Source organism: Nyctereutes procyonoides, unplaced genomic scaffold (assembly GCF_905146905.1).
Source record: "Nyctereutes procyonoides isolate TBG_1078 unplaced genomic scaffold, NYPRO_anot_genome, whole genome shotgun sequence".
Classification (NCBI taxonomy): domain Eukaryota; kingdom Metazoa; phylum Chordata; class Mammalia; order Carnivora; family Canidae; genus Nyctereutes; species Nyctereutes procyonoides.
The window spans coordinates 1905319-1919462 of record NW_026575126.1 but is presented as its reverse complement, the minus strand read 5'-3'; the positions used below and the strand labels follow the sequence as shown (position 1 = coordinate 1919462).

At 37.5% G+C, this 14144-nt stretch overlaps 1 protein-coding gene across 3 annotated transcripts in view; it reads right to left on the bottom strand.

The window, feature by feature from the left end:
- LRRC7 (leucine rich repeat containing 7) overlaps positions 1-14144 on the bottom strand; it is a 385857-nt gene that overhangs the window by 130711 nt on the left and 241002 nt on the right. The window lies entirely within an intron of this gene.

Genomic DNA, 14144 nt, shown 5'->3' with positions numbered 1-14144 from the left:
CCTTTTTCTGATTTCTCTCCAAAAATTATCCCATTCAGGACCTTAAGGCCACCTGCTTCCCTTGAAGTTGACTCCTTTTAGCCACTCTGGGGAAGTGAGGAAGGCCTGTATTCACCTGGCCACAGGGGTTTGGCTCAAAGATGGAAACTGGAGCCATTCAGAACAGATGAGAAGCAATGTTTCTTTCACTGAGACTTCAGGGGAAGAGACTCTTGGTCTTCCCTGCTGAATTAGCAACTGGAAGGATACAGCTCTGGGAGCTTCAGGCATGAAAAAAAAAAACAAAACAGGGAAGAGCTTGTTTGAGTTAAAAGATGGATCCTGATGACATACTGGGCTGAAATTAAGCCATGCCTGAAGTCAGATGTTTCCTCTCTTTCAACTGCAAAAAAAAAAAAATTATCACTGAAACAAGATACTACCATAGTTCAATAAAATTTGAGACCTAATTAGGAAAACCAGTGTATTTTATAGAAAAATAGTGGAAAAGAATCAAATTGTTTCTATGTAATGATGAGAATATTGGTAATTGTGAGGCAGCAGGAGTTACATACAAACATGTGACACATTAGTAGGGCTGCAGAGACTGCGCGACTACCTTGGAGAGAGCCGCTGATGCCTTTGGACTGCAACTGCAATGGAACATGGTACTGTTCTTTGGAGAAGTTTCATTTATAACAAGGATCAAAATCTAAAGTTAGAGCGTGGCATTCAGCTGTGGACTCAGAGGCATGTGTGAGTAAGTGTGGAAGGTTTCTTTTGTGTGTAGGAAAATATTCTCACTTTTACTTAGATCGACAGGGAACAGGCAGTGAAATACTCTACCTGTATGTTAAGCTGGGCAAGGGTGGAAAACATGAATCAAATGTAGGAAGCACAGTCTAGGGTGCAGAAGCTTGGAGGCAGAGGGATGGCTCGGAACAGTCAGGGCAGTTGGAAAATATCAGTCGCATGGTGCAGATTTTCCTATGCCTAGTCATCATGCAGACTTTAGAAAAAGGGAGGGTTGCATACCGGTAACTTCAATACAGCCTCATCTTTGCAATAAGACAGACACTAATTTACAAATTTGGATCAATGAGCATCACTCAAGATAAACTTGATTGTGCTGTGGTAACAAATTAATCCTGAAATCTCAAGGGCTTAACACCAGATAGGCTTCCTTCCCATCCCCATTACATGTCCAGTGTCATGGGTTTCTGCCCCCACAGTCTTGTGTTGTTGCCATCTCAAGACTTCCAGAAGAGCAGGAGCAGAGAAGAGAGTGTAGAAAACTGGGCACTACTCTTAAAAATCTCAGAGTAGATGTGACACATATCACCTCTGCTTATAGCTCCTCATCTAGAGCTGTTTATAAGGCCTGGACCTACGTTCAAGAATGGCTGGGAGATATAAGGGAGATTCATGGAATATTTGAACACTACTGTCCATGCCACACAGTGACATCATATAAAAGAAAAGAATGACAAGAATGGATAAAAGTACTTTAATAATTTACTTATCCCTTTATTCTGTAAGTACTTATTAAACACCTCCGAAATCCAGGCCTAACACTGATGCATGGTGTAGTCTAAACTGATGGTCTATTTCTAGGCAAACACACAAAAGGTAAATATATGGTATAATGGGAATATAAGGAAAGGGGGACCTATATGCCCTAATTATGAGGAAGCCACATAAGTATTCATGAGAGGGAGTTGGTCAGTAGAGAGGAGAGGACAGGAAGCACATTGTAGCCAGACGCATAGGGGAGAAATAGTATAGATGTATGAATGGCAACAGGCACTTTGCTTTACTGGCGTGTTAAGTTTGAAACAGAGTGAGTAGCAGAAAATGAGGCTAACAGAAGAGGGCAGGGTCTATGAAGTCCTCATATTTTGTTAGGGAGATAGAAGATTATTATATGGGTAAAGGGACATCACCAACTGTTTAAAAAATATTTTTAATAAGAAGTGATAGTGGAAAAAAGAAAAGAAGAAAACAGGGAAATTTAAGAGGGCTAATAATGAAAGAGGTAATGAGGAATAAAGAGAAGAAGTTGGATTCAGGAAACATTTAGAAGATGAAAACAGTAGGATTTGGTGACTTGATATAAGGTGAGAGTGGGGGTCATGCATGTCCTCCAGTTTTCCAGCACCTGGTGGTGCCACCAATGGAGATGCAGAGAATATTGAGGTAGAAACAGATATGTGGGGAGACTATGATTTGCTTTAGGTTCCTGTGAGGACACAGGTGGAGATGTCTATGGAACCGTTTAACTATTAAAATCTGAAGCTTAGGGAATAGGTCTGAGCTAAGGATACAACTTAGGTGTTTGTGGAGGTAGAAACCCATGTGGACAAGTTCCCTACGAGGGAACGTGAGGGAATCAGAGGTGCAGCTGAGTGAGAGGAACCCTGAGGAACACTAACGTTTGAGAGCTACACACAGGAAGAGCAGACTCAGAAGAAGGCAAGGAGGAACAGAGTCCAGGAGAGTAAGGGGTTACTAAAGTCCAATAAATAGAGTTGTATTAAGAATAACGGAGTGAATAAGAGTATCGTTTACAGCAGAGGCATCCAGTGAAATAAGAGACTGAAGATGTCCACTCAGTTTTGGAAATATTAGTATGCTGGTAACCTTGGTGATAGAAATCGAGGGGCTAGGAAGAAATTGAGGAAGTCAAGCTGATAAGAAGACACTAGTAGGAAGGGACAGATTGAAGACAGAGAAAATGCTTTAGAACTCATGGAGTAAATTCTAAGAGGTGATAAATAAGATGAAACTGATAGCACGAAAAGAGAAGCTGGCCTTGAATAGAAGTAGGATACCTCTTTCACTGAGACTCAAGGGAAGATGGTAAGGATGGTGTGGTTGTAGGTGAACCCTATGGGGGGAAGAAGTGGGGAGAGGGCATGTCTGAAAGTCCCAAACTTTCTTGATGAAGTAGGGAGCAAGATAATCTGTTGAACAGGAGGGGTCAAGAATTTTCTATATGTAGAGCACCTGGGCAGAATGGCACATACTAGCAGAGTTTGAGGAGAGTCAAAGAAGAAGCTAGGGACAACCAAAGGAGCTCTATCAATAATAATTATTTTAACTTTTTAGGGGCTAGGTGGGGGACTGACAGTCTAGGAAAAAAAAACAGAAGAAGCAAGAGATTTCAGGTTTCCATGAGGTCAGAGAGGAATGCAGGAGATGTGAGGGATTGAGAGAACTAGGAGGATGAAAAGTTCGTATGAGAGCAGAAGTTAGGAGTGTAAGATTTCTGAAGTGGTTCCAGGCAATGACAGACTTGACGCTGGAACTCTGGGTAGTATGAAATCTTGGTGTGTGGGCAGGGCAGGATGCTGTGGGAACATAAGGCCTTGCATGGTCTCTAAAAATTTGGGTAGACTTTCATGCACTGCCTAACATGTTCCCTTGGCTGTGTCAGAGAAGGTGGCAGATAAGGCTGACCAATTATACCTGTCAAATATCTCTCACACTGGGTTCTCCGGGGAACCCTAGACATCCATGACTACTTGGAAAGGGATGATTAATTCCAACTTATATTTCTACTTTATTTCAAAGGTTCTCATTTAATTTATTTAATAACATAGTAAGGTAATAATAGTCCTACTTTATGGGTGAAAAATCTGATAATCATTTCTTGGGGAAAATGAGAATGATTTTATGAGGGTTGCATAACTGCAGCTGGGACCGTTCCTCAGGTCTTCTGGCTCCAAAGATGACATCATGTTACAGCTTAAGACTGAAATTCTGAAATAACGAAGAATGCTGGTGATCACAGATGCCCAATAAAGAAAGTAAAGCATATGCTAGATTTAAAAAAAAAAGATAATATGTTTATTACTGGATATTATAATAAAATGTGCCACAGAAGAAATTTCAGCTAGTTCCTAATAAGAGCAGAGAGAAAATACATTTAGTAGATCAATACATGACCTCGTTGAAACAAAAACCATAACATGAAGATGATGCAATGGCATTTCATGATCAATAAACAATCTTAAGTGGGTCTTTGAACTGAACTAAATGACCTGCACCACCCAACCTCACACATAAATTGCCTTTTTTCATACTACTGATCTTCCGTGATTTACGATGGGGTTACATCCTGATAAAGCCATCATAAGTTGAAAATATTCATATCAAAAGTGCATTTAATACACCTAATCTATTGAACATCATTGCTTAGCCTGGCCCACCGTAACCATGCTCAGAACACTTACATTCACATGCAGTTGGGCAAAATTATCTGATGCAAAGCCTATTTTATAATAAAGTGTTAAATGTCTCATATAATTTATTGAGTACCGTATTGAAAGCAAGCAACAAAATGGTTGTAAACGTTATCGGTTGTTTACCCTGGTGTCCCCCTGGCTGACTGGGAGCCCCTCCTCCCTGTTGCTGCCCAGCACGGCCAAACAGCATCCCACTGCATATTGCTAGTCGTATGACCAAAATTCAAAATTTGAAGTCTAGTTTCTATTGGATGTGTACCGTTTTTGTGTTATTGTGAAGTTGAAGAATCATATGTCAAACCACGGTTAAGCCAAGGATCATCTGTACTTTGTCATAGCAAAGTCAATTGTGTCCATTAAAAATGAATGAGTTTACTTAAGAATGGCTTCGGGTATTCAATGCTGATGAAGGTGTGTGAGCACAAAGTGCTTTGAGGATTACAGGCTAGCATAGTCTTCTAAGGAAAACGTTTCCAAATATGTTTCTCATGTCTTAAAAATATTCACATCTGCTTTCAGGCAACTAGCCTTACTGAGATGCTCTGAAATATAGAAAATTCTTACTGTAGAAAAATTTCACTGAAGAATAATATAATAAAATATTATAATATAATATTTATATACAATTTATATACAATATAATAATTGATATATTAAAATTGATATATTAAATTTTTTAAAATTGATATATTAAAATTTTCACTGATATAATTGATATATTAAAAAGTCACAGTCTAAATAAACAATAGCTTAAGGGAACCAAATAATGATAAAATTCTTACTGTAGAAAAATTTCACTGAAGAATAATATAATAAAATATTATAATATAATATTTATATACAATTTATATACAATATAATAATTGATATATTAAAATTTTCACTGATATAATTGATATATTAAAAAGTTAGTCACAGTCTAAATAAACAATAGCTTAAGGGAACCAAATAATGATAAAATCTTTTGTTGTTATAGTATACAACAATGAAAGTGAATTATCTATACTTTTAACCAAATTATCAGTTATTGGTTATCTATTCTTTTAACCAATTATCTATACTTATAACCAAATAATGATAAAATCTTTTATTGTTATAGTATACAACAATGAAAGTGAATTATCTATACTTTTAAGTGTGCTGATGGAAAGATCTTGCAGACATAAATGATAAAATAGACATAAAAATTCATATAGCACAAGTTGATTTCCAAAAATTATAAAACAGTGCTATATATATATATATATATAAACATATACACATATATGCAATTAAAATAGGAGTATATGGAATAGAAGCGCACCAAATTCAAAGTTATAATTGTGCTGTGATAGGAACAAGACCAGGAGGGACCAGCATAAAAGACTTCCATTTGAGCTACAGTGTTTTATTTCTTTCAAAAAAAGATTGAATTCAAATACAAAAAATAATCAACTTGTTCATTTTGGTTAGTAGGAATTTAACATATTTCTTTAAAATTTTTATATTTTATAAAATATATTTTAAAATATTATAATATAAATATTAAATGCATATTTAATAGGAAATATTTATATATTTTATAAAAATATACTTTTATATGTTTTTACTTTTTTAAGAGTCAGAAAAATATCAGAGGAAACTACATCAAAATATTAATTTAAAAATATCAATGGTGAGATTAGAGCAATTAAAATTTTGTCTACATTGTTTCTATAATTTCCAAATTTTCTATAGTATATAGGCATTACTTTAATAGTAAAAAATAGAGAATATTTTATTCTAAATTTATACCCACCTAAACCACTTTAGAATTCTTTCTGAAGTGACCTTACTTTGATTGCTAAAATGGTCTAAGAAAATGATTACATCAGCATGAACATAAATGGAACATATATTTTGCATGACTGCAACAAACTGCAATAACTCCTGTCATGTATATACAATTTTAGGCTGTTCTATTGATTTGGATATATGTGTTACTTTTATTCCACTAAATTACATGATAGAGTTTGACTATATTTATTTATACCTCTATTAAGTTTTTTCTTCCATGAGGTTAAGAGAAATATCTACCAAAGAGCATAACATCTGACATGTATCTAATTTTGTCAAAATTAAACTAGGAAACCTTAAAAATTTTAAACGTTAGGAAAAGAACTTTAGAGGGTGCCTGGGGGGGGTTCGGTCGGTTGGGCATCTGACTCTTGATCTCAGGTCAGGTCTTGATATCAGGGTCATGAGTTCAGGCCCCATGTTGGGTAAGGAGCCTACTTAAAAATAAACAAATTAAAATTAAGAAAAAGAACTTTAAATTTTAAGTGTCTTAAAGTTGATGAGATGATCTGATGATATAATAATAACATCTTGTTATTCCCAGACACTGGCAGAAACTAGAAGGCAGCAGGATGGAACCTATTTCAAAATGCAGATAAATAAACGTTTTTTTTTTTTCTGAAATCAACAAATGTAAAATATCAAATGCAAGTCTGAAAAATTATATTCTCTAACCAAAGTGATATAATTATATTTCATTGAGATATTTCAGTTACTATATTTTTTCTAAAGTTTGAGACTGATACTTCAAATTATCATTATTTTATGTTTGCCCTCTTTGATAATTTTTAGAGTTTGCAATTTGCCAAGGAACCAAGATTACATTCTAAGAAACTTTCTCCCGTTTCTCATGAAATTTTTTATTTAATAATATGCTTGGTGTGCTACAGACCGTTAGTTCTCATAACTGGGAAACTTTCCATTCATGCATTTCATAGTGCACAGCTGAAACCCTTTCTGATACACAAAATTGGATGATTAAAATTGTTCTGCTCTGATGGCCAGCCGACTTGTTCATTCTCTCAATTGTTCTGTCCTACACACCTTGAGACCATTTAACTTCTTCAGTCAATTTCTTTGGAGATGAAACAGTTAGCTCCAGAGGGTCTCAGCCTATTTCCACTTTACGTTAGTTTTATGTTTCCCAATTTTATTTCAGACGCCATTCCCACAAAAATGTTCGTATATTAAAACTTTACTTTTAATTTAATTACTGCAATTAGTCAACATTTAAGAAAATATTTTTACATGCCAGAAATTATTGAATGAATAAATAAACAGGAATTCTTAACAATTAATAATAAGATGCACTGCTGAAATAACTGTGATTAATTTATAATTAATTGAAACACTTTCAGCCATAAAGTTTAATGAATATTTTAATATGAATGAATATATTATATTCCATTTAAATTCTCAGATGAGTATGTTGACGGCACACAGGAAAAAAATCTACAGAAGACATGATGTTGAGAGGGAGAGACAATACATGAAATGACTGAATTAGTCTCCAAAAGGATCTGAAAACGTTAGAACACTGGACAGCTCTAATTATGTGAAGTTTAATAGGGACAAACATAAAATCCTGCCATATGTTTCCCAAACCAATTATACACATATACATTAGAGGCAGAAGTAAATGTGAAGAAAATTGAGGATTTAAGTCAAGAGTAAGCTCAGTGTTGACTAATTCATTTGCTTAGAGTTGCCTTCGTTCGGTCCAGAGATACCGCCTGTCCCACGCACAGAAGACATTACGGTGATCTTTGGGAATATGATTCAGACTGTGAAGGGCTGTCCCAAGATCTTTTCTATCAACGTCCTGTTCTATATGCAACCATCAGCCCACAGAAGGACTACAGTATTCTGTTCCCCTCTAGGTGCCCCAGGGTAAAGGTGTCTTCAACAAACCAGAGCTTATTCAGAATAAGCCATAGGAGAAATGGCGGAAATGATACAGAAGCTGGAGATACAGAAGCTACAGGCATGCAGGACGCCGGTCTTTGAATAACCGAAGGTTGTTGCATGGAGAGGGGCTGGATTTGTCCTACCTTTATCACCAGTTCAGAATTAGAATCAATGAGGAAAGAGTTCAGAATTAGTATCAGTGAGGAAAGTTGTAGGAGTGATTTTTTTTCCCAATTAGATCTGTCTAAAATAAAATAACCTAATTTCCCAAAGGAGAGAGTGATTCTTCTATGAAATGAACATATAGCTCCCCAAGAAGATACAAATAATAAGAATAAAACAGTAACAACAACACAAGCTAAGTTCTTTTGGACACTTACTACAAAAGGGCATTTTTCAAGGTGCCTCTACATAAATTATTCTTACTGAATCTTGACAGCTATCCAGTGTGGTAGGTATGGTTTTTGGACAGGTAGTAAGCAGGGTGGTTAAGAGCCTGGTTTGGGGAGCTGGATGGAGTTCAGCTCAGGGTTTTGTTGTTTACAGGCTATAAAATCTTGGTTTGGGTTCCTTGTCTGTAATAGGTGAATGGCAGGGGCACATTAATGAGGATTAACTGCTCTTAAAATATTTGAAGTACGGGGGTCTCTGGGTGGTTCAGCGGTTGAGCGTCTGCCTTCAGCTCAGGGCGTGACCCCGGGGTCCTGGGATCAAGTCCCACGTCGGGCTCCCTGCAGGGAGCCTGCTTCTCCCTCAGCCTGTGTCTCTGCCTCTCGCTCTGTGTCTCTCATGAATAAATAAATAAAATCTTTAAAAAAACATTTAAAGTGCTTGGAACACTGAAAGGTTTTAAGTGCTGTGCTCAATACTCAATGAATATTAGCTATTATCCCTACCTTACCGGCAAGGAGATTTGGGCATAAAGAAGTAAATGACTGTGCCCATAATTTTATGGCTATTATATAGGGTAGACAAGAGCCTGATCTTGAAGTTTTGTCAGATGATGAATAAGAGGAGTATCCCAGAGAAAAGTGCTAAGTGGTTCATTTCTAGCATGGTGCTCCTTGGGCGGGCAGCTTTGAGATGAAAGCGTCAAAGGAAGAGATCAGATGCTAAAGAGAGGCTTTAATTCCTTCAACAAATGTGTTCAAGTCACTACTTATCAGGAGTCTATTTTGTACCAAGCACTGGAGAAAAAGTAGAGAAAAAAATCCAACCAAACAAACAAACAAGCTCTCATGGAGATTACGTTCGGGTTTCTTGGGGTGGGTCCCATAACACATTGGCAATTAGGGAAGGGAAGGGATTCTGATTCCATGATTTCCATTTTAATGTACTACCCGCTCCCCCACGGAGATTACACGGCTTGATGATCTCGTCTGAATCGAAACCCGAGAGGGAGAAACTGTCCAACATATACGCTCGCATCTCTCAATTCAAACTGGTCTCAGCCTTCTTTCTCCAAAAACCCACATCCACTTCCTCCCTCCCCCTTTCTCTACACTGCAGCCAGTAGGTCATTCCATTATGTCCTGTATCCCACTATCCAAAGAATATGAATCTCGGATACCTTTACCATATGGTGCAAAGCAAGTCTCCTCTGACCCTTTCCTGTCCCTACACCTCCATTCAAACTTGAGCCTCAAGGAAACCCGAACTCTGCTGTTCCTAGAGGCATCATGCTTTCTCTCGCGACCAGGACTTCCCAAATGTTGTTCTCGAAGCCTGTGGGTCTGATCATTGATCGGGTGAGGTATTCCTTTGGTGTTGGTGTTCCTACTGGAGGACTTTGCCTATTACACTGGGAGCTCCTTGAAGCAGGGACCTGAATCTTATTTACCCTCGTATCTCCAACTCTTTCCAAGGGGATACGCCAGTGCTTCACACATTTCATCTGAATTGAACAGAATCAACAATCCACACTCATAATCAATATTTTCCTCCATTCCAATTCAGTAACTCACTCCCAATACCCCACTTAAGCCGTCATCGCAGGAATGTGTACCAACTCTGAAATCTCAATCGCAAATTCCCCTTTGCTGACCGTGGGCTCCTACACTGCCATTCCACTTATGTCCGTGCCCTGGAATTCCCCGGGAGCAGTGACTGGCGTGACTTCTAAGCTAACTTCACCTTTATTCATTTCTCTTTCCTTCCTTACCAGGCCGAGATTCACGAGTAACACTTCATTATTATTAACAGTTTCTTGCAAATATCACTCGGCAAATGTGTCCTCTTTTGTCACATTCACCCCACTGATCTGAACTTGGGTTGAGGCCAACTTTCTGCCCTTTCTGCTACTGCACTAAGCTTTGTTTAGAAGAAATCACAAGTTGGCTGATTGTCTCACTTTAAATTCATGACAAATACCTGAAATGGGGACCGAGTCCTGCCACACAACCGGATTACTTTTCCTTGAGATGCTCAACTCTCTGAGACCATTTCAGAGTTCTCCAGTCTTGTCAAAGATCGTATCCTCCTCTTACCCCCAGTTCTTAGCTTACCTATATTGTTCACTGAAACACACAAGGGATCAGAGACGGATTTACTCCGAGGGTAAGGAAGCTTAACGCTCAGGCCTCTCACGTGCATGTTGAGACAGATTGGCAGAGGAATATATTATAAAGACAACGGGTTAAGATTGCTCTGATTTGCTACACATCCTTTCCCTCCATCGTACTTCCTTGGGTATGATGTGGCACGTCTGAGATCTGGCTTAGTTGGAGCTGAGTTGGGGATGCCTCTAGTTTGGCTTTAGCACGATACGTTTATGTGTTTTGTAGTCACCTCTATGGCTCTCTTTCACTGACCACCACTGGCCTTTCCAAACGCATGTTCCCTTCCTGTCCATATGAGCTCTAGATCACATCTCCTCCATTTCTTCTCGATTTGCAAGGATCCAGACCTGCAGTTCTCCCCTTTCTCACACACATCAATCTCTGTCTCTACTGGGCCACGCAAACATGATTTAGTTTCTCTTATCATGAAAAAATACTGTTTTCATAGCCTCTCTAGCCTCTTCCAGCTACTTTCCCACTCATTGCTCTTCTTCACAGAGACACTTTAGAAAAAGTTTTGTCACTATTTCCCTTTGCTTCCTTATCTCCCATTCACCCTTCAAGGCACTCTGAAGTATCACTGAAAACTCATTTTCTTGTGAAAAATCATCATGACTTCTACCTTGGTGCTGGGGTCCCTAAAATACAGCTACATAAATCAGACTTAACACGTAGTTGTTAAAGTCAGAGAATATAGGACAAATAGCAAATCGGGAAGAGAAAACAATTTTATTTAAATAATCAATCAATTAATTAATTAATTAAGTTTTAAAGATTATTTATTTATTTGAGAGAGAGAGAGAGAGAGAGAGAGAGAGAGAGAGAAGCAGGCTCCATGCTGGGAGCCCCACGTGGGACTCAATCCCAGGTTTCCAGGATCACACTCTGGGCTGAAGGCAGCGCTAAACCACTAAGCCACTGGGGCTGCCCAGAGAAAACAATTTTAAATATAGAGATAAAGAACTTATATTAAGGCCCTGTTGACTAAAGGAAATATTATGGCTATAAGTATTTTCAAGGTAGAAAAAATTTGCGATTGCCAATGAAATTTCAAATTCTAGAATCTTTAAGTGATGTATGGATGTTCTTAATGCAAATTATAATTATAGTAAACTATATGATTTCTATGTTATACCTGTTTTTGTCTTATTAATGTTTGAAAGGTTGAAAATACATGCATACACTTTTGGTTACAACATATTCCATAATTGATATGTTTTTTATGAGCTAATCTCTGAAAATACCTACAACAGTTTTATTTATTTATTTTTTTTGTACCAGGTACATATCTTTCTAATATAGATAGTTCACTGAATGAAAAACAAATCTGAGTCACCATTTTTTATTTACCACCATCGGTCAATTCCCTGATATGGATTAATTTATAATAGCAGTGATAATTTTTGGAAGATCTATTTATTTGAGAGAGAGAGAGAGAGAACATGCATGCACTTGAGTGAGGGGAAGGGCAGAGTTAGAGAGAGATTGAAACTCAAATAGACTCCATGCTGAGCACGGAGCCTAACTTGGGGCTTGATCTTATGGCCTTGAGATCACGACCTGAGCCAAAAGCAAGTGTGGGATGTGACTGTGCCACCCTGGTGCTCCATAGTGAGAAACGTTTTTAATAAAATTGCTAAGATGTGCATAAGAATCTATTATGGCATCAGTCTTATTTTCTGTAGATACTGGAAAACTTCTTTTTGTCTTGGTACTTCACGACATCATTATTGGATTTTACTTAAGTATAGTGAATGTTAGTTTATCTGGCAAAGGCCAAAGCTGAAATTTCTTTAAACCTTTAGTTTGACACTCACTATTGTAAGCTTCTGGAGCAGGTCTTGCATCGTTGAATCCCTAACTCTTAGCAGCATGCCTGTTGCAAAAAATACTGCCAATGACCCTTGAAGGTCATAAAGCTGTACTGCAGAACTCAAGTACCTTCTGAATCTAAGACTACTATTCAGAGTGTTTCAATGAAATTCAGAATTAAAATTCTTTGAAAATCAGTAATCAATACCTAGCCTGTATGATAACTAGTTCTCCACAAACTGTAGAATGACCAAGTACTTGAACAGAAAATAGCAAAGAAGTGGCTACTGTTCTGCTATAAATAGCAAGAGTTGCAGCAAATAAGAAACCGAACTGTCAAATGTGTGCACATTATCTTTTCTGCTTGAAAGTCAGTCAGTGATAAGCCAGATAATTACATTTAATGACAGTATCTTAAATCTGTTCAGTGGAAGTGAAGAGCTGTATTAAAAATTGTAAATCTTGGGCAGCCTGGGTGACTCAGTGGTTTCGCACCGCCTTCAGCCCAGGGTGTGATCCTGGAGACCCAGGATCGAGTCCCACATTGGGCTCCCGGTGCATGGAGCCTGCTTCTCCCTCTGCCTGGGTCTCTGCCTCTCTCTCTCTCTCTCTCTCTCTCTCTGTGTGTCTCTCATGAATAAATAAAATCTTAAAAAAAATCCCCCCAAATTGTAAATCTTTCCATAGGAAGACCATTTTGTTGGGTTTGGTAGCAAGAGTAGTTTTTTAGGCATTCCTTTGGGTGAGAAAGGAATGAAGACAAGACCCATTCACATTTGGGTTCCAAAGCCATTTTGTCTGCAATTTATAGCAGTTACAACATTCTAAACTGAGCCGTAACCATCAATCCTTACAACTTAGCCTAGTGGATGTTTAATAAATATTGGCTAAATGAATAAAGAAAGTGATTAGTATTATTGGTAGAAACCTTGACTCCTGCTGTGCTTTAATTTTCCCATTAGAGAAATGGAAACCCTTATATTTATCCTATTTTACTTCACTACATAGTAATGTTACGTAGGTCAATAAAATCTTGTGTGTTACACATCACGGGCTTTTAAACTACACTTTTTTTTTTTCTTAGAGAGAGATAGAGAGGGAGCAAGAGCACTGGGGAGGGGCAGAGAGAGAGAGAGAGGGAGACTCCCAAGCAGGCCCCATGCTCAGCGCAGAGCCCATCATGGGGCTCAATATCACAACCTGAGATCATGACCTGAGCCAAAATCAAGAGTCCAGACGCTTAACTGACTGAGCCACTCAGGTGCCCCTAAAACTACATTTTGAGGACATATATATTTATAAACATTATTGGGGTTCTATGGGCTATTTTAAGTAGAATTTGAGTTATTAATATTGCATATTTTCATTTTATTATTCCTTAATATGCTAGTGTCTATTTATTATTCCTGTATATGTCATCTTCTACTTTTATAATACTTTCTGATATTTACTCCCGGTGTAATCTCAGTTAAAAATTAGAGCACAAAGAGTAGAAGTATTGCTGGATAATTATTATATTTTCTCCATATCCCACATAAACAATATAAACGGATAAAGAAAAGATAACATTTTACAACATCTATCCCTAAACCTGGTTACTGTCATACTTATTATCTAACTAATAATAATAATAATAATAAATGAAATCTAATAATTTATGCTACTTCTCATTATTAGTTATTAAAACCTATACTATTTATTTATAAATGTTCTAACCTGCCACTTCTGAAGATTTAATAACTACTCACCAAGCCCTAACTTCATGGGCAGCCCCGTGTTATGGGATATAGGAGCATGTGCATGTGTGTGTGGGGAACTCAAAGAG